At 38.9% G+C, this 22,456-nt stretch overlaps 1 long non-coding RNA gene across 1 annotated transcript in view; it reads left to right on the top strand.

Annotated features, from left to right (window-relative positions):
- Positions 1-22,456, top strand: part of LOC144074623 (uncharacterized) — a 50,889-nt gene that overhangs the window by 4,829 nt on the left and 23,604 nt on the right. The window contains exon 2 of the long non-coding RNA XR_013300331.1: positions 6,847-6,996. This is a non-coding gene — a long non-coding RNA (uncharacterized LOC144074623). The remainder of the gene's footprint in view (positions 1-6,846; positions 6,997-22,456) is intronic.

Here is a 22,456-nt window from a genome sequence, read left to right as displayed (position 1 = left end):
TGTTCAATATTAAAGTGGAAAACGGAAAATATTTGTATATTTATTTTTAGATTTTACAAAATGCTTTTTGAACTAAAAACACAAAATAAAAAAATGTATTAAATAAATTGCAATGATTGATTTTATAAATGGTAAAATCAGGAAATGTAACGTACATCTATAATTATTTGAATTTGATCCTAAAACAGAAAGTCGGCACTCATGATTTACTTTCTCAGGCCGCCCAAAATGATTTGGCCCCCGGGCCGCTACTTTGACAACTGTGATCTATGTCTAGCTGCCAGTCCTCTAAGTCAAAATTGATTGTGTTTCTATCCCTGTTAGTGGCAGCTAGTAATTTAATACCTAAAATCAATTTTAAACCAAGGTTGTTGTTTTTTTACCTGATTCCAATCATCTATCAAGCAAATAAAATACTGACCGGATTTCAAATTGGCCATGACATCCTTTGATTTTTTTGCCCAAAGACCCCTGTGACCATCAAAGCAGTTCCAATAAAGTAGCATAAAGTAACTTTAAAAGTCAGTGGTAGAGCCGAATGCATTTCCTCGCTTATAAAGGGCATGTTTTTGAGAAATTGAAGAAGGATTTGAGCTGATAAGACGGAGCTGAAATAGCTGTTTCTGGATGCTAAATACCTTACACATCCTCCATATTTCATAGATAGATTGATTTTTTTCATGAAATTTTTTTTCACTGTAGACCCTCAAGCATGCTAAGGGTTTCAATATTTTTGTCCATGGCAACTAAAGTGGCTGACTGGCTTTCCTGTGGTGTGAACGGAATCTTTTTTGCTCCTTTTGAAGGAATTGAAATTGGATGAAGCCATTTTCGCTCCGAGTAATGGTTTTTTTTTTTGTAGAAACTCTTACTCTATTGGCTCTTAAGGTCCCTTGCGATGTCTTGAAAAGCTCTGCGATACATATATTATGATACATAAAGTATGCACATTTTTCAGGCTCTCCCACATTTATTAAAAGATTTATGGGGTTTGCCAATTATAATATTTTGTATATCTTTCTCTTTGTCTGTTTTCTAAACTGCCTAATTAATATATTTTTGTGTAGATATTGGATGAACTCTTATTTCTTAAAAGAACAGCCTCTTCTCTATTTTCTCTTCTATTTTCCTGTATTTGTTAGTCAGGATATTTAGATGTCCATAGAAAAGCCTTCAATTGACTGCACATTACTGATAAAACATCTTGGCGTAAATTGGTCAAAATTGATCATGAAGTCTGAAGGAATTGATATTTTTTTAATTCCACTAACCAAATGCAATTTATCAAAAATGTTGGATTTGTGACATTTTCACAATGTATTGGATAACATTTTCACCGTGACCGGATGATTCGCCTAAAGACGTTTCGCCGACGGACGTTTGACAGACGGACAGGTCGCCGAATGGACGTTCCGCCGAAACGTCTTTAGGCAAATCATCCGAGTACCCATTTTCACAGCCACGTTAAGGGTCAAGGTGTCCTTTGCCTGATTCCCATAGTTAGCTAGGATAGGCTCCAGCACCCCCCACGACCCTTTTGAGGATAAGCGGTTTGCAAAACGAACGAATGAATAATTTTGTCACTGTAATTCCGTAGAGACAAGACTAATCCGAGCTGTCTTTGACCATGGTCGAAAATACCTTCACTGCCCCGACGGCGACACTAAAATGACATCTTAAACCGACTTTATTGTGAGATATTTGTAGCAATGTCAAGACATTTTCGCTCAAAACCAGCAGCTGCCTAATGTCATTGGGATTGATTTGCAAAGATCAGCTTGTGTCTGCTGTAAATGTCACGCCGCTCCATCAAACAGTTCTGCACGCAGTTCAGTGCAGTGGGACACGCAGGCACTTGGCAATGTCACGTCAATCTTTCACTCGCCATGTGCACATTGTCTCACATAAAACTACAGCCAATTATTTCAAAGGATTTCACTTTTATTTGGACTAATTTGCATCATCACATTTAGCCATGGTTAGACCCACAACCTATTTTTATTGGTCCACAACATGTGAAGAAAATATCATTGAAAATGGCCCGCACAAGATGATTAAATTTACCCTACACTACCCTGTCAAATCAAATGATTGTTGCCAGCCCTCCCAGTCACGGGGCATCCACTTTGACTGGAAGGGCTGGCAGCCATCGCCGATAATCCCCGATTATGGAATTAGTTACCTAATGAGCATTATAGTACAATACAATAGTTAATACTTTTGAACTTGATTCTGATCCTTTTTTTTAAAGTAGCCCTCAGAGAAATAAGTTTAGACCCTAGAACCGCAAGATATTACTGGCATATTTCATTTTCCTCATTTTTTATAAGGCATTCATTTGCTTGCTGAGGAAAATAATCACTGTGTAAAAAAAATCCATGCAAAAATAACAACAGGGTGAATCACGCCATTTTTCGCTGTCGTTTTGTCCCTAGCTGAACGGACGCAAGTGAAAAACTAAACTTTCCATCTCATTTATTTTCTCTAGCTCAAGCACGTCTATTTAAAATGGGATATCTATGGAAGAAGTGTCTCTGGCAATTAATTTCCTGTCTGTTAAATAATCATCTTTTCAGCCCTCTCCATATGAATGAAACAAGCTGATACATTTTGAGGTTAAGTAAAGGCTGGCTATGGTTGATCAGTCTCGAAAATGAGTGCAAGTCTCCTCATTTCATTTCCCGAGGATTCTTTGTTCTAGTCATTTGTTATCAATTTTCCCCTCTGGCCCTCTTTGTCTGCCTTTTCAATGTTCCATATCTGGTTTTATTAGACTCGCATTTTATTCTATTAAAATCCACACTGTTTTTGGAGAGCTCATCTACCTCCCCCTGCGAGGTGAGAGATACTGACTGGGTGCCTCATTGATTCAACCCGGCGACGTATTCCAACACTCGCAGCGTGTAGCCAATCTCTGTGCAATTTTTGTGGGCGGCAATACAAAAGTTGGATCAATGCGGGTCGCACTTGATTGATGGGATGCACTCATCAACAGCTGCTGAGAGACTGTAAAGAAGGTCAATGGGGAAAAAAACATAAAGATAACAACAGACTTTACATAGCCGGCAGCTTCATTCAGTACTCGGACGATTCGCCAAACGTCCATCGGCGAAACGTCTTTCGGCGAATCGTCCGGTCGCGGTTTCATTCCACTTCGATTGCTAATTTGAAGCCAGTTGTACTCCTACCCTCTTTTTTTAAAGTTTACTTTGCCCTTTTTTTCACGTTGACAACTTTGAAACGTGTTTGCTTCTTACACAAAGATACACACACTTGAAAAACACTGTAGTGGAACTTGTATTTTTCTCAAAATAGTTTGACCTCTAAACAAAACAAAGCAAAAAAAAACAGGCAAAGGAAACTAACGTGTTGTGTTGCACATATGGATCATAAAATAAGGGAGGTTTTAAAGCAAACATTCCTAATGTTTTTTTCGAGCATGATTGTTTTACTTTTTGGTAATAAAGTCATTGTGTAGCAGAAGATAATTATGTGGCAATGACGAGTCAATGAATAAAGTGACTGTTAGCCCGCGGCATTCTTTCAAAAGAGCTTATTTGTCACATGCTGAGAAATAAAGTAATCCGTAAGTAGCCCAAAATGAGAAGGAAGTGACTCAAAATAAACTCATTGCCTGCTATTGACAATGATAGATGTCCAATTCAATTCAATTGGCTGTGGATGCTCACATTTCCTTCTCATTGACAGCACTAAAAATCCAATCCATTTTGACTGTTAGGGGCGAATGAATGAACACAGTTGGATGTTTAGCGCCATCAATGGTGGCCAGTAAGTTAACTTTTTGGGCCAGAAATAAACGAGTCTGGCCTACATGTGATCTAGTTGGCATCAATGTGGCCCGCAAACTAAACAGACTTTGACATCCTTGTATTAGAGCATTTTATTTGGACGGTAAATGATCTTGAAATATGCTATTGGCCCTTAAGCATTGCCACCCCCACAAAAGAAAACCAATTGGAATCTCAGGTCATTTACGCAAATCCAATTTACTCATGCATGCTGTTGAGGGAGATGGATTTTCTTTACATTTTTTTATGGCAGCGTGGGCTTTCCTCTGCGTTGTTTGTCCTATCTTTGTGTTTCTGGTGACTTCTGGGTTCAGAAAGTGTTGAGTTTTTTCAACCCCGGATATTATTTTCGCTCTGCTGATTCAACACAGGTTGCTCTTGACATTCAGTCAGCAGCCCACTGATTGCTTTTATTTATCCTCCACTTTCCCTCCCTCTGGCATTTTTATTTCTCACCTTGTTATCGGTTTGATTGGTTTAGTCTCTAAGAGACCTCCAGGCAAATGTGCCCCACGATTGACAGATCAGTTCCGTGTCCACCTTTCGACTGAAGTCAGCACCCCCTGCCCTGAATGGGATATGCGGTGTTGTGGACAGATGGCTTGCTCTCCTGTCATTCTTTCACTTGGAGAAAAAGATATATCTATGTACCGTATTTTTCGTGCTATAAGGCCCACCTCCAATGAATGGCCTATCTTAAAATTTGTTTCATATATAAGGTACACCTGATTATAAGACGTAGTAGTAGTAGTATTAGTGGTAGTGGTTGTGTTGGTAGTGGTGGTAGTGTTGGTAGTGGTTGTGTTGGTCGTGGTAGTGTTGGTAGTAGCAGTAGTAGTAGTGGGAGTGGTTGTGTTGGTAGTAGTAGTGGTAGTTGTTGTGTTGGTAGTGGTGGTAGTAGTAGAAGTGGTAGTGGTTGTGTTGGCCGTGTTAGTAGTAGTAGTAGTAGTAGTAGTAGTGGAGGTGGTAGTGGTGGTAGTGTTGGTAGTGGTTGTGTTGGCCGTGTTAGTAGTAGTAGTAGTAGTAGTAGTAGTAGTAGTAGTAGTAGTAGTAGTGGAGGTGGTAGTGGTGGTAGTGTTGGTAGTGGTTGTGTTGGTCATGGTAGTGTTGGTCGTGGTAGTGTTGGTAGTGGTTGTGTTGGTAGTGGTAGTAGGAGTAGAAGTGGTAGTGGTTGTGTTGGTAGTGGTAGTAGGAGTAGTAGCGGTAGTGGTTGTGTTGGTCGTGGTGGTTGTGGTAGTAGTGGTAGTGGTTCTGTTGGTCGTGGTAGTAGTAGTAGTGGTAGTGGTTGTATTGGTTGTGGTAGTGTTGGTAGTGGTAGTAGTAGTAGGAGTGGTTGTGTTGGTCGGGATAGTGTTGGTATTGGTAGTAGTAATAGTAGTAGCAGGGGATTGTGTTATACAACCAATAGATGAAGCTCTGGTAGTAGTAGGGGTTGTGTTATACATCTACTAGATGAAGCTGTAGTAGTAGTAGTAGTACAGTAATAGTAGAGTCTTTTGCATCCACTAGATGGAGCTGTATGAGTAGTAGGGGTTGTGTTATACATCTATTAGATTGAGCTGTAGTAGTGGTTAGGCGTTGTGTTATAGATCCACGGTGCTGTAAAAGTAGTAGTGGTTAGGAGTTGTGTCATACATCAAATAGATGGATCTGTGGTAAAGACAATTTCATACAGTGATTAACTAATACTGATCCATATTTAAGGGGTACTGCCAGCTTTTAAGAAAGTTGCGCCTTATAGTGCGGAAAAAAATGTGTGTTAAGAAATAAAAATGACAAACAGTCTTAAAATGCTGATATACACAAGCTCATGTATCACAGAGTTGTTATCCAGAAGCAACGTGACAGTATTGCTTGACCTCACTGCACTATGAAGTAGGAAAGAGAGAGAAAAAAAGAGCAATTATTGAGCGGGATGAAACCGCGAGACTAAAACGAAGTGTCACCAAAAGCACCGGAGCTGCCTGTTGCTGGTGTCAGCTCACTTTTGAACTCAAACTGGCAAATTGAAGGGTGCACCAAAGAATGTGTGATCGTGACACAAACAGTGACAAGCCAACAGATGGGAAACAATCAAATAAACAACATATAGTCAGTCTTTGCTTATCGACTAGCGTAAAATTCAGGGTAGAGTTTCTGTTTTGCAAAACCTCCCTTTCAATCAATTTATTTAAAAAAAATCCACTTTTGTTGTTATTTGTGCACTTGCCTACTTATTTATTGTTTGTTTATTTGTTATTGTTATTATTTATTGCTTTTTTGTTTGTTTGTTGTTGTTATTCATGCACTTCATGGTCAAGCTTTAAATCTCATTATACTTGTATAACGACAATAAAAGTATTCAATTCAAATTACTTTAAATATTGGATAAAATAGATCACATGTGTCAAAGTGGCGGCCCGGGGGCCAAATCTGGCCCGCCGCATCATTTTGTGTGGCCCGGGAAAGTAAATCATAAGTGCTGACTTTCTGTTTTAGGATCAAATTAAAATGAGTATAGATGTATATTAAATTTCCTGATTTTCCCCCTTTGAAATCAATAATTGTAATTTTTTAATCATTTTGTTGAATCTAAAAATATATTTATAAAAAGCTAAAATAAACTTTGTTTTAGATCTATAAAAAACTGAATATTCAGGGCTTTTAATCCAGTTATTTTAATCCATTTATTAAAAAAAATCTAAATATTATATCTAAAATGGTCTGGCTCACGTAAAATCAAGTTGATGTTAAAGCGGCCCGCGAACCAACCCGAGTCTGACAACCTTGATGATTTATACCCAAATAAACATACAGAAGCAATATGTTATTTAAGTCAGGCTTTTTCCATATAAGCCGCTCCAGAGAATAAATTGAACATCTGGCCAAACTATGAAAAAAAAAAACGAAATGTGACCTATAGTCTGAAAAAAACAAAACAAGTAGGAGGACACCTGAACAGACAACATGGTGAAGTGCTATGAATGTGAACTATTAGTCGATCATTCTCTTGCACACAAATAGCAGCTCTGAGAGTACATTATTTTTCACTTCACAGTGATTTCATAATATAAAAGTGGAGAGAGGGTCTGCCAGCCGAGATGAAGCCCGAGGCAAGGCCCCTTGTTGAAAGTTGTGTGGGTGGATCGCCATACCGCTGCACAGACGACCTTTTCAATGAAAAGCTACTTCCCCATGAGAAATCCAGGTGAGCCCATGCTTACAATTTCCCTGCTAATTGCTTACAAAGTGCCTTTGCATTCTTCATTTTAAATGGAATCTGGTCACTTCATTTAATCCCGTCGTTTCGAATAAATTACTAATCAGAGTCCCCTCATTGTTTATAATTCCATCCTCACCTAAGGCGGTGATTTACTAAATTCGATAGATGGGACAACCCTTAGTCCTTTTCTTTATGGAGTAAACCAGGGGTGTCAGACTCGGGTTGGTTCGCGGGCCGCATTAACGTCAACTTGATTTCACGTGGGCCGGACCATTTTAGATATAATATTTAGATTTTTTTTTAATAAATGGCTTAAAAGAACTGGATTAAAATCCCTGAATATTCAGTTTTATAGAGCTAAAACAATGTTTATTTTAGCTTTTTTTAAATATTTTCTTTAGATTTTACAAAATGATTTTTGAACTAAAAACAGAAAAAATGGATTAAAAAATTACAATTATTGATTTAAAAGGGGGAAAATCAGGAAATTCAATATACACATATACTCTTCATTTTAATTTGATCCTAAAACAGAAAGTCGGCACTCATGATTTACTTTCCCGGGCCACACAAAATGATGCGGCGGGCCAGATTTGGCCCCCGGGCCACCAGTTTGACACATGTGGAATAAACCAAAAAAAAGCACAAAACACAGTTTTAATCCCATTTTGCTGTTGGCCAGAAAGCCAGATTCAGTGGTAGCAGAAGGTAGGCTTTTTCATTCATTTAGTTTCATTGCTGTGGCAGGCTGCACTTTAGTTGCTGTTTTTTCCAAGAAATTCAATCGTTTTATCAGGAAAATGGTTAACACAAGTAGTCTAGCAAGTTGCTCCAACACGAACAATACCCATTCAAGCCTCTATTTTTTTTTCCATTGGACTAAGAGGTAAAGTGAGTAAAAATTGGTCACGTACGAGAAGGAAGTGGATCACCTTCTTCTGTTGTTTTGATCAAAACATTTCACAGAAGACTGCTTTCTCCAAGTGACCAATGGGCGTGTTGCTAGAGAAAAGTAGTTTACAATGACATGGGAATCGCTAAAAGGGCACCTGTAAAAAAAAAAATCCATTCATAATGATTTTATAAATCGCACCAGCCAAATAATTCACAACGAAAAGGAAAAATGTTTATATAAATCCTACTGGAGTATAAGTTGCATTTTATGCAGGATTTTATCTGATCAGAAACCAAGAACAACATACGTCAGAGTAAAAATAGGGAAATGGAGAACAAGGGGCTAAATAGGCACCCGTTAATATAATATTATTAATTAATGGGGCAACGATAGCCTACAAAAAATAACAAGCTTTCGGTGGTCAGAGAGAAAAATAAATAAGTCATACTTGAGTATTAGCCGCAGGCTAAATTGTGAAAAATGGGCATCTTATAGTCCAGAAAATACGATAGTCTTTGTCGGGATTCTATCATTTAATTAGTGTGTAAAAACATGTGATAGTGGGACTTTAAAACTGAATGTAAATCTCTGCGTTTTGCCTTAGATACTGTAATTATTATTTCATGGGCATTGGGCTCCAATTTGCCTCAATTACTGCATACTATAGCCAAGAATGACACACACACACACACACACACACACACACACACACACACACACACACACACACATTGCTGAGGATGCTTATTACACATTTGCCACAGCTGCTGCCCGCCACCTGGGGCTTTCATTTTGAAATTGTAATATCTTGCACATTCAGTGCTGCAGAGCGAATACTTAATGTTTGCCCAAAAGTGTGCTTGAATGCAATAAATGACAATCCTCTATCCAATTAGTCTGTGCAAAGGCGGCAGTCTTTTCTAATTAAGTGAATTTAGACAAACCAACTTCAGCTAGTGTTGAGGTAACATCCTTGTTATTCCAGGAACTTTCCTTTGCCTAATGCCAAACGAGCTTTTCTTGTTCATGGAAATCTTCTTTTAATCTTCAATATTTTCTTTCAATATCTCTTTTCAGTTTATTCTTCCTGGGGCTTTTTATCAGTTAATTAATTCAGTATTTTTTACATAGTAGCGATACCTGGGGATTGGGAACATTTTTTTTTGTTGGCTTTGCTAGAATTAAGTGTAGTTGCACATCCACTACAGTGAGAGGCAGTGATGTGCTGATTGTCGCTATGGTGTAGGTCACGTGTCAAAGTGGCGGCCCGGGGGCCAAATCTGGCCCGCCGCATCATTTTGTGTGGCCCGGGAAAGTAAATCATGAGTGCCGACTTTCTGTTTTAGGATCAAATTAAAATGAAGAGTATAGATGTATATTAAATTTCCTGATTTTCCCCCTTTTAAATCAATAATTGGCATTTTTTATCATTTTTTTCTGTTTTTAGTTCAAAAATCATTTTTTTAAATCTAAAAATATGTTTAAAAAAAAGCTAAAATAAACATTGTTTTAGATCTATAAAAAAATGAATATTCAGGGCCTTTAATCCAGTTCTTTTAATCCATTTATACAAAAAAATCTAAATATTATATCTAAAATGGTCCGGCCCACGTGAAATCAAGTTGACGTTAAAGCGGCCCGCGAACCAACCCGAGTCTGCCACCCCTGGTGTAGAGCTTCATTTTTGTTGAGAGGGATTTTCTTTATCGTCAGCAAAGAGCACGTAAATGTTAAAGGGACAGACAACACCAAGGATGAGCTCAATGTGGAAGACGTTTTCTAAAAAGTATTGAAATATGAAATATTATGCCACACAGATACATACTAACTACACTGAAGCACAGATAACGAGTACTTTTTTTGTGACTTACTGCATGAGTACACAACATCAAAACGTTTTTTGAGCTGTTCCCTCTCCACCCACACCGACCTAACCCCTGTTGATTCAACTTTGTCACCTAAGACTGTGCCAGATGGCTTGGAAAACAAAAGCAGCCAGTTCCAGACTTTTTTTGGCCCTATTTCAAACGTGGGCCATCAAAGCGCAGACTTTTGACCATTGATGAGCGAGCAAACGCCTTAAAAAAATTGAAGCATTGGACATATATGAAAGAAGACGTAGCATCCCATAAGACTAGGCATTCATTTAACAGGACTGGGCAACCTAAAAAAAAGGGCAAAAGCTTTGGTTTCAACCTCGACAGAGCAAAGCTTTACACAATACTCGTGTCCTACAAGTGCAATCAGTGCATTGCCGTCAGGTGCTTCTCGCAGCACAACCCCCGCTGCTTCCACTTTGTCAGTCAGCTCAGTCGGTGCAGGATAGCTTGAACGAAAAGCTGCTTCCTCCCCACCCAGACCAACCCAACCCCCGTTGATTCAACTTTGTCACTTTTGTATGTGCCGGATGGCTTGGAAAACACAAAGCAGCCAGTTCAAGATTTTTTTTTTACCTATTTCAAACATGGGCCATCAAAGCGCAAACCTTTGACCATTGAAGAGCGAGCGACCGCCTTGAAGAAATTGAAGCATTGGATATATGAAGGAAAACATAGCATCGGGGGGCCTTTATCCACGGCAACAACGCACTCGTAAACGAACAAACAAATTTAAATGAACTTGGATTAATATATACAGAAACACTCAAACATACGTTTAATAAAACTTTACACAAAATTGAATTCTAATTTAGTTTTTAGTTTTTTTTTACCTTCGTTCTGGGCGGGTTAGCTGTTTGCCACGCCTCCACCCTCACGTTCGCTATCGATGGGCTCTTTGCTATTGTATTTCCTTCAAAATATTCCGAAAATGATGCACACAAATGTCCTCACAATAGAATAACGCACGACCACTTGCCAACGAGAAGTAGTCTTGAATGAGCGATCGCGAAAGCTAACAGGCTAAGGAAGGAATAACAGGAAATGCAACAGCTGAGCTTACCCACGTATTGATTGTGGGTAATGAAGTTTTATTCTGAGAAAGGGTGCCATTGGCTATCAGTGTTGTGTGCACGAGTATACTTCATTACCCAGAAAGCCCTCTTTTTGCCCGCGCACGCGTGTTGTGCGTTTCCTGGTCAATGCGTATGAGAAACTCGTCTGAATAAATCGTTCAGTGCTCGTAGATATCTGTTATACACGAAAGAGATGCGGCAAAAAAACACAGTGCGCTACAATAATAAACAGCCTCTGATGTCATGGCCACCTGGCTTTCTCGCATCTCGAAATTTTGATCGTATCTAGGGCGAATTATTCGATCGAAATTTTCATCGTACCTCGAGCATGTCGTAGGTAGAGCTGATCGTAGGTCGAGGTACCACTGTATAAATATAGCATCAACCAATGTCATCGTCAAACAGCAACATCTACAAAATATTGAATTTAGTGCATACAAAAGGTGCGCCGACTGATTGGGCACCCCGTCCACTTTGGCAATTTTTTTTTAGACTTTTAACTACCCCCTATGTGAGCAAATATGTGCCCGCCGCGTTGCATTTGTACGATGTATTATCGCTTAATAAGGGGAATTGCAATCATTAATTAGGGGAGCAATTGACCGGGGTTGACGGATATGTTAATTTCATGACAGGAAACATTAAGACAATCCGACAAAAATGATGTTGTGATTTTCTGATTACTCACAAGAGTTTCAGGCATGCGTTATGTGTCAAACCAGCCATGAGGCCCCAGTGGGATTTCTAAGTCCTCTGGTCACATCGTGACAAAACACAGATGCTAAAGCAGTGTTGAGTTGGCGTCACTCTCAATCAGATCAAAACACCCTCCGTCCTCTTCCCTTTTGTTTCGTGTCATGAGCCTCGAATCTCGGCGATGAAAACGTCAGCAACGAACTTGAACTTCCCACGGTCACATTTCTCGCTCATCTCAATAAATCCATTCTTGATGACTTCCTGACTGCCTGTCTGTCTCCAAACACGCCCCCACTGCATCTTCCTCGAGCACAGTCAGAAAGTTAAAGCGGATGCCGTTGTATACAAATCGCAAACTATATACCACCAAACTGCCTCTGAGGGATACATTCATGCAGTCTCCAGGGTTTGTTTGCTTGTACTTTGTGAAAAAAAGACTTTTAATCACTCACACAGCGATACATGACACTATATTTCAACGCTGACATATCCAGAGGAATTACCATACTCTCCACTCATGCACATTAATGGGCAATGTTTTTCCAGCTATTCAGGAAGTATGCGCAAGCTTCTTCTTTGGGGGATAACCAGATGTTCATTTCGATCACGTCTGCCTCAGTCCATCTGAGAGTTGAACTCAACAGTATGTACTGCCGCATATGTTGACGTAAATTAGAGAAACTGTCTCGACTTGATTTATATACTGCTGCAGTTTCTACGAGAGGCGATACGTCAGAAGTATTTTTTTTCACGTGTTCGTCAGTGAGTGCGGATTTCTTTTCTTGGCTATTGTTTTTGTTAAAGTGAAAAGAAAAGGTGGAGGAGGAAGAGAGGGAGGAGTGGAAGAGAAAACATTTTGTTTTGAGCTCAAGATGCATCAATTTTTCACCACATTTCATTATTCGAAGTAGAGGGAGAATTGGTACAAGCTTATGGGAATTTTTGTATTCATTCAATTTTTGCCTTGGTTTGGATTGGATTACTTTATTCATCCTGTATTTGGGAAATTTCATTGTGACAGTAGCAAGAAGGGGGAATGCAGATACAGAAAAAAAAAGAAAAAAACACATAGTTACAAGTTCGACAGTACAGTCGCAAAGGCCGCAGAACAACAAAGCGAAAGCACAAAGTACAAAGCAAAGCAAAGTAAATGGGATCATTAAGAATCACCAAATCAAATCATTAAGACAGAAAAGCAGCAAAAACACAAAACGAACAAGAATGGATGGAGCTACCGCCACCGGCTGCCACTTGAACGGCGCCATCTTGGTTGCGGTAGCAAAAACGGATACAGACTCAAGAAAAAGACGTTGGAAAGTTGGATAAAACTGGAACCACACACAGGAAGTCTTCCACAAGATGGGGAATTTCTGCAGACTGGGACCGAGGTAGAGAATATGCAGAGTCACTCTTCCAAGCTTATCCGCACAGTTCCTCAGTAGTCTGGAGGTGAAGACAACAGTAGCAGAGTAGAACCCCTCAACTCCATTTCCGGCCTGGTAAGCGCCGACAGCTCTTCCATCTTATCCCATGATGGAATGGTTGGTCTTCTCCCGGCACTTGATGCTAAGTTTAATTTGAAATTATTTCACAATATGTCACTGTCACCCGCATAGCTCTCAAACTATGTGATGATATTTGGCTAGTAAGGGACAAATAGTTAAAAACTCACGCATATTATTAATGAGCAAACTGAATGCTTAAACTTATGATGCTTTTCCACTTTATATTGATTGGCTCCTTCCCATACACAATGTGTTAATTCAGCGTGTGTTTGTGTCCGCCTTTCTTAGAACACCTTTTCTAAAAGTTGTTGTCTTGTGTGAGTCATTACTTTCGCGCATGATTCACACATGGCTCGGTTAAAGTGCTGCTTTCCAAAGTATTGCTCTGATGTTGAAAATAATTCAAAATAACTGTCTTGAGTTCGGCGACAATGCACTAATACTTTTAAATGGATATACAGGAGCAAAGAGTTCAGGTTGCTGTGATAAAAAAAAAAAAAAGAAATAAAAATGCTACAGCCATTTTGTACAAATAAGTGGTGTTAAAAAAATATGGCTTTACCGTTCATTTTGAAGACCCGTTATGTTGTTTCTTGTTCAACATTGACGCAAAACCTCCTTTTTGCTCTCTAAATATTTGCAGAAACTCACTAATGACATTTTCCTAAGGGTGATTAATTTGACTTGACTTACCATTTACAATCCATCATTCTAAATATGGCACACTGTTATATATTTGACTTTAAGCGAGTTACCTGAATACTAAAGAAACTGTACATGGAGAAAATCTATTTCCATTAGTATACTATTAAAATTAATCATATTCATCTATAGACTGGGTACACATCCTTTAATATTTGCTGAGTTGTAAAAAAAAAAAGGAGCTCTGTCACATTGTTTCGGAACCTCAATCATATTTGCCTAGGGGGCTTTGAACCACATATATATTCAGCGGAGAATTGGATATGACAGAAATGGGAAAATTAATACGCAACGGGGAGAAGCTTTTGCATGTCGACCCCGTATTTCAAAAAATAACAGAATTAGAAAGGTTTTTTTTGTTCAGATTTCACCCCGTGTGGCCTGTCAGGTATTACTGCTTTTGTTTGTTTGTTGTTTGCCCCCATTGCTTCGAAATAACTGTGATTACGCACGTCACCCATGTCGAGTAGCTTTAGATAACACCCTTACCGATGCCGTCTGAGATTTAAATGGGCCAAAGCTATTAAGATCTGCTGTCTGGAGAATTTTAGACATGTCACGTTAACATAATAGGATCGTTTTGAATAACATTCATGTGTAGTAGAACCCAATAGAAACACAAAGTGGGTCTTCACAAAGTTTATTTGAAAGTGTAGTCATCTGAAAAAATAATTAAATGAAACCTTTTAGTAGAACTAATTGTTCTAAATGCTGTGTACGTAGACAGAGAAAATTGGACTGTTCCTTTTGGCTACTGAATTTAGCGCAGTTTAAATGATAGATAGGAATGTCTTCCTGTTTGCGACCGGCTAATCCGTCACAAGAGATGCAGGACAAAGTGAGATTTAATATCTTGGTTCTACAAAAACTTTGCAACTCGCAGGCTGCGCTGGCGGCGTTGATTAAAAGATGATCACGTCAAGTTGCCACGGTGACTTTGTCCTTGTTCGCTGTTTGGCTCTTAAAGCTGTGCTTGCAGTTAACTTTTTGAGTGTAGGTTGGACATAGAAGAAGATTTGTAGAGCTCAGGTGTGTGTGGCGGTGGGCGGAGTTTCCTGGGATGCACCTGGGTCCCATCTTGTTCGTAGTCTCGTATTTTGCTACTTGCTAGCGCCTGTTTGATGCGTGTTATGTTGTGTTTTTGATTTGCTTGTTGCTGTCTTGTGTTTGATCTTTTTTACTTTTGGTGCATTTCTCTTGTGGCATTCCGCCTACAACCTCAGTTACCCTTTTTTTAGATCCCCGTCGACGTTTTGTCACAGAAATGTTTTGCGACTTCCATTTGTGTTTGCATCTGTTTATTCTTTTGGGGTCAATAAATATTGTAACACGTCTCCCCGGTTCGGAGTCGGAGCGTACTTCCGCCGTTGCGTAACGACCATGCCATTTGGCCGCGTTTGATATCCTTTGTTTAGCGTTTCCTGTCTCTTACCGAAGAACAAACTAGAACGATTTGTGATATTCGTTAATCTTGCAAGTGTGAAAACTGAGGGTGTCTAACTGAGGTGTTTTTTTTGTCTGTGACTGTGAGTCATTCTCTTTAGCATTTTATCACTATCCACGCTGTGTGTGGAACAAGGATCAGTCAGCTGTTACAGAAAGATCATCATTTGTAGCACCTAGGTTTCTAATAATCACGACATTCGTTAAAATATTTTTTTCTGAATTAAATGTTGTTGGCCTGTGTGTGTAAACTTTCTCGGCTGAGTGGAATCTCTAAATTTGGATACCACTGAAGAGGTCCAATTTGGCAAACAGACTAGCTGTAATTGGTGTGCTAAACATGATAATCGATCTATTTTTATCATAATTTATTTCAATTGTCAGTGATTGGCAGATGTTGACAGTTACAATCAACCATTTGGTTGTAGTGTAGAACATGTGTGGTAAATATGCGGCCTGTGGGCCAGAAGTGGGCCGCTAAGGGGTCCGATCCGGCCCGCCTGCAGCATTGTTCTGGTAGCACATTCATACTGTATGTACATAATTAAATGTGTTGATTTCTTTGGGGGGGGGGAAAGAATTGACGCAAAATGAACTCTTTGGCTGATATTGACAATGACATAGGTCCAATTTTTATTCGCCCCTCCCTGTCAAAATGGATTGGACGTCTAGCACTGTCGGTGGCGGCAAGTTAGTTAAAGTTTTGGGTCAAAAGTAAACTGGTCCGGCCCACATGAGATGTAGTTGGCATTAATGCGACCCGCGAACCAAACTGAGATTGACACCTTTGTTATAGACCACAGGTGTCAAAGTGCCGGCCCGGGGGCCAAATCTGGCCCGCCACATCATTTTGTGCGGCCCGAGAAAGTAAATCATGAGTTTCTATTTTAGGATCAAATTCAAATGATGATAGATGCACATTACATTTGCTGATTTTCCCCTTTTTAAAATCAATCATTGCAATTTTTTTCTTTTGTGTTTTAGTTCAAAAAGCATTTTGTAAAATCTAAAAAAAAAGTACAAATATTTTCCGTTTTCCACTTTAATATTGAACATAATTTAAAAATATATTTTGTTTCCTTTTGAAATGAAAAACATGATTAAAAGGAATTTTTCATTATGAAGAAAACAAAGCTCAAATAAACATTGTTTTAGATCTATAAAAACGGACTGTTTAGGGCTTTTAATCCAATTTAAAAAATCTGAATATTAGATTTAAAATGGTCCGGCCCACTTGAAATGGCGTTGACGTTAATGCGGCCCGCGAATCAACCCGAGTTTGACATCCTTGGTATGGACTGTTTGTTGTTGTTTTTTTGTTTGTTTTTTTGCTATCATCCATGGTAGATTAAATTAAATAAATAATTAAAGTTGCAATCGTTGCATAGTCTGGAGTTGTGTTTCACCTATAGGAGGGAGAATGTATGGACTGAACGCCTATGAACTGTAAAGAATGAAAAGGATGCCGTCCAGAAATAGACACACTTCACACTAACCATTTTAAAGGATTGTAGGTGTCAAATGTGATGTGTAATGTCAACAACGACAATAAACGTGTTATATTTTTACTGCCACTCCATAAAAATTGTGATTCTAGATCTGAGCTTTACCGCACTTAAAATTCACCCAACGAGAGTTTGCAACATGGGCGACTGAACACCAGATGTGAAGTCATTACAGGGCTTTTGCCTTTTTGACATCACAGCAAGTACTCAGGTGCCAATTTAATTTGTGTCTATTATCGGCCCCGTCAAAATAATCACAATTCATTTTAGATTTAAAGCAAACCAAACATGAGGGGGTTATTCTTAGCTGATAGTGATTTTATTGTTCTCCTCCATCGATGATGGAGTGATTTGACATCAAACACTTGTTAATACACATTTTGTTTAGCAAAAGAAATAAAGGCTTTGTTTCGTAGCGTCGTTTTAAGAAAGCAAACCCAGGGCTGGATTGAAAGTATTGATTTTATGGTCAATTACATTAAATCTTATCACGACAAGGTGAGGACACGAGGGTTTGATCTCATTTGTGTTCCATTTTGATTGGCGATAATGCCTTGCATTAAAACATAAATCGAATTCAGACTGTTGTTGGCTGAATGTACTTTTTTTTCAAGCCAGTGACCTTTGATATACTGACATTTGCTGTAACGGCAATAAAAAGGTGGAAGTAGAACTACATATACGGTATTGCTTTCATAGAAAAATAATAGCATGGTTTATAATTGCTCTATTTCCCTTTATTAAGACTACTTAGGTTTGTCATGATGCCGTTATCTTCCATTTTTTGCTGAGGATTTTCTATTTCCTCGACTAAAGCCTCAAGCATTGTTCCGTCGTACATTAGATTAGCATCATAAGGCTTTGCGTGCAAACTCCGCAGAGGTTAAAAGAACACAAAGTGTGGCAAGAGTAAATATGACTCTAAAAAGTTGATTATATCTGTGAAAGCTCAAGTGCACAAAGATATCCAACATTAACGTTATTGCAAACAGATGCAGAATACCTTTGTGTTTATTTAACAAACTGATAGAATGACTGTTAAATTAAGAATGGATTAGTGTTGAAAAGCTGGCCTTATTCTTGCCACTTTACCCGCTTTATTTGTGGTTTTCCACTGTCGTATTTTCAACAGGCTGGGCGCCATGGTAACACCTCAGACAAGTGCTTTGTGTTATACAATGTCATCCATGACCAACTCCAAAGGATTCAGTAATAAGCCAAGAGAACTTGGCGAAAATAACTTGGCTAATGAGGCGCTAAACTAGCATCATAATGATATTCAATGATTCATTAGAGAGAACTCTTTATGCTTCAATTCAATAGTAGACAGAAGGATGTAAAGTTAACTGTATATAACTGAATTCAATCTGAAATGAGGATAGCTGTTGTTTTGTGCAATGGAGCATGAAAAAGAGTTTTATCCCAGGGAAAATATTAAAAATCTGTAGATTGTGAGGCGTTCATGTTACATAGTTGTTTTGCGCAACCGACATTTACTGGTAGACAAACAATGTAAAAAACCTATGACAGCAGAAAACACAACTCCACCAAGGCCCAAAAGGGTGCTTTAATTTAATCAATAAAGCACTCATAGCTTAAAAATGGACTCCTTTGTGTTGCAGCTCTTAAAGTGACAATGTGTGAGGCAAGTTCAAAATGTGGCAAACAGTGGAACTAGTCGCATGTTCCAATTACAAGTTTGAACATCAGGGAAAAGCTACGAATCATAAAATTTCATTCAGTTTTCGGACCCCTTCTCATGCTTCTAAAATAACAGTCATTGTTTAGAGCACATGTGTCAAAGTGGCGGCCCGGGGGCCAAACCTGGCCGGCCGCATCATTTAGTGTGGCCCGGGAAAGTAAATCATGAGTGCCGACTTTCTGTTTTAGGATCAAATTAAAATTATATATATATATATATATATATATATATATATATATATATATATATATATATATATATATATATATATATATGTATATTAAATTTCCTGATTTTCCCCCTTTTAAATCAATAATTGTAATTTTTTAGTCCGAAAATAATTTTGTAAAATCTAAAAATATATTTTAAAAAAGCTACAATAAACATTGTTTTAGATCTATAAAAAACTCAATCTTCCGGGCTTTTAATCCAGTTCTTTTAATCCATTTATTTTTAAAAATCTAAATATTATATCTAAAATGGTCCGGCCCACATGAAATCGAGTTGACGTTAAAGCGGCCTGCGAACCAACCCGAGTCTGACACCCTTGGTTTAGAGCTTCATTTTTGTTGAGAGGGATTTTCTTTATCTTCAGCAAAGAGCACGTAAATGTTAAAGGGGCAGACAACACCAAGGATGAATGACCTCAATGTGGAAGACGTTTTCTAAAAAGTATTGAAATATGTAATATTATGCCACACAGATACATACTATCTACACTGAAGCACAGATAACGAGTCCTTTTTTTGTGACTTACTGCATGAGTACACAACATCAAAACGTTTTTTTTTTTCCTGGATGTTCTTAAAAAGTGTTTTGTACAGATGACCCGAAGGCATCATTTGCATGCCGTGCCCGTGCAAGCATTAACTGCTTGTTGTCAAAAGAGTATTTTTAGTAGCATACACGGGGTGTATTTAGGTTGGGAATTTGAAATCTGTGACTAATGATTGCTGTAAATGTTGAAACAGAAACGAGAAAAAGCAATGTGTTGACTTGGTGTGACTTTTAATGAGGCCACCTCAAAGTAGGCTAATCAGGCTGCACGTGGACGATCGTCAAGCCACAACGACTCTTTATGCTGGACTCTTGCTTGGCCCAGCTGGGTCCTTTTTCTTCATCCTCAGCCAAACGCATCCATTGGCTTGAACGGCCGACCCGTATCCATTTTCTCTGACTCTCGGTTCCCATAGGAGAGCTCGTTGGCTGGATGCAACCTAAAATGCTACTTCCTAAGAATCTGAAGTACCCTTTGAATTAAAAAAAAACTAGGGTCTTGTCCACACATAGTATTTTGAGATTGGATGTCTACCGCCGTCAATGACGGCAAGTAAATTAACTTTTTTGGCCAAAAATACAAAACTAGTCCGGCCCACATGAAGTCGAGTTGGCATGAATGTGTGAGTACATCTCATGTAACTGTTGAACTTGCGTATAAATGTGAAATTACTTAATAAAAATCCAAATTATGAATGTGAAATTACTTAGTAAAAATCCAAATTATATCAAGTAAAAAAAATGTTAATACATATAACCTTCCCAGCATACAATTAAAACTATTAAACATTTGCAATCAAGTAATACTAAGAGACATATTCAATATTCTTTTTTTCTTCTGAAAATGCAGAGCACAAAACAGCAATTATTATTGTATAAATTAGCTTTTTTTTCATATATATTTCTCATCAGTATGAGGGAACAAATAACATAAAGAAAGGTTGGGACAGGAACAAAGTTAAGTTCGACACCCCTGGCGAAAATGAAAGGAAAGTTGGATTTTTATGTTTTGTTTTTTTGATAGAATTGATTCAACCCAAGTAAATTTTGCAGTTTTCCACACCTGAAGCAGAAACGGTGTCCTGTACAACAGTTACATGAGCTGTACTCACACATTTGTGTTCAGTCCGTTGCACTGCTTTGAATAATCAATTCTTATAACCCACCTGACTTGTGAAAAGGATAGTAAATGAAGCTGAAGCAAACTAGAGGAGCATCTTGCGTCAACATAAGAGTCGTGTCTTACCGTGTCCTCTCTTGAAGGTCATTTCCACCTGCCTGAGTTGCATTCAGCCTCTGCGAAGCAACGCTACCCACACGAAGGGTCAACACCGCAATACAAATTTTTCAAAGCGCGAATGTGTCAGCATCAGTGCCTAAGCCCGAAGGTTTCGAAAAATCAATGCCGTATAAAAAAGGCTTTTTGTTTTTTTCTGCTGGAACTATAAATACGTCACGCTGCTATTCACATATTGAGAAAGTGGGACATATTTTTCTAATTCACTGTATGATTAAGCTCTCCATGTAAGAAAATCTAATGATACAGTCTTAGACATTTTTTTAGAATGTTAAGATGCACATTATCATTCAATACTAACTACGATGTCTTTAGTATCTATTTTGCAGGCGGTGCTGTTCATTAAGCCTTAATCAGAATGAATCTATTCATTTTCTAAGCCACTTGTTCTCATTGGGTTTGCGGGGACGTCCCACCAAGGTTGCAGGGGATTTATGTTCCTTAATCAGACATCCCAAATCTCCCGGTGGTTCCGGAAATCTCTCCTTGATATTGATCACGGTTCTCCGATGCGCTCGAGGCGGATAAAATATCCTGGATAATGTTTCTTTTAAGGATAGAGCCGTGTGTGATGCGCGTTTGTCAAAGCATGTGTCGGCAGAGAGCGAGCTGATTGGTTCAGTCAGCAAAATAGGCCAATAAGTTTTTAGTTATGACTTGTCTCAGGCAGTCAGGGCAGTTTGCGTAATGGCAGTCACAAACAAAAATAATAAACTCACTTCATAGCAGAATATACTATTGCATATATATGGCTGTTTTGTTAAGATAAAGAATTTTGACACCGTGGCGCGGTGCATTGTGTATAACAATGACTTCACCATTACTCACAGCGGGTACTCGGACGTTTGGTCGCCGGACGTTTGGTCGCCGGACGTTTGGTCGCCTGGACGTTTGGTCGCCCGGACGTTTGGTCGCCCGGACGTTTGGTCGCCGGATGTTTGACAACATGACAGAGAGTTTACTATTGAAACCATCTCTCAAAATTATATTCATGAGAGAGAGAGTTTAATATCTAAATATCTACTGTTGAAACCAGCTCTCAAAATTATATTCGTCCGGGCGACCAAACGTCCGGGCGACCAAATGTCCGGGCGACCAAATGTCCGGGCGACCAAACGTCCGGTCACGCTCACAGCGCTAGGTTAGATGAATAAATGTGATAAAAGATGGTTGAGGTAGGTTAAAGACTAAAACTTGTAATATTACTACAAACTAAGGTCAGATCAAAAGCAAAAAACACTAACAGAACGCAGTGGAATAGCATGAACCGAATGGAGGATCAAGCAAGGTATAATCATTGGAGAAGATATGTTTTGAGTTTGGAACTTAGGATGTCTGCTTAACTCTTGATAGCGTTTTGAAGGTGAGCAGCTAAAGGGCATCTGTGGGTATAGAAAATAAAGGAACAAATAGAGGTGAGATTTGCGAGCAATGAGACAACGAGCGGGGACAGGGAATCTTTGGACGAGCTCAGCATCGGAGATCAGGAATAACGTTCCGTGACAAGAGGAAAGTGCAGACTGACTGCTTCTATAATAACTTTCGACAGCACGGAGCACCTGAGCATACTTGAGTTTACACTTACAGACTTGCTGCTGTCAGTCCTCATCCTGTAGCACACGCCGACCTTTAGCATATTAAGATGGGCAAGGTGAGCTAGTTCCTTCCTACCTTTCAAACCTGTTTTAGGGCGGCGGCTACACTTCCTGGTAATGATATTTTATACAGCAGTCCATCGTCGGCCTGCTAAGTTCTGCATAGCAAGCTATTTTAGCTTTCAGTCAATGTCCTTGATATCCATCTTAAAGTCCTCTATTGCAGTTTTTACAAAAAAATCAAAAATGAATTATCGAGACTCAAACAGATCCGTAACTTGAAATTGTGCAACAAAAATATTTTTGAAATGGTTTGCCTCTACTTGTGGACTTCCTGTGTATGGCTCCAGTTTTTTACCTAGGTCACAGGTGTCA

Source organism: Stigmatopora argus, chromosome 5 (genome assembly GCF_051989625.1).
Source record: "Stigmatopora argus isolate UIUO_Sarg chromosome 5, RoL_Sarg_1.0, whole genome shotgun sequence".
Lineage (NCBI taxonomy): Eukaryota > Metazoa > Chordata > Actinopteri > Syngnathiformes > Syngnathidae > Stigmatopora > Stigmatopora argus.
The sequence above is the reverse complement of the archived record's forward strand: the minus strand, read 5'-3'. Positions and strand labels throughout refer to the sequence as shown.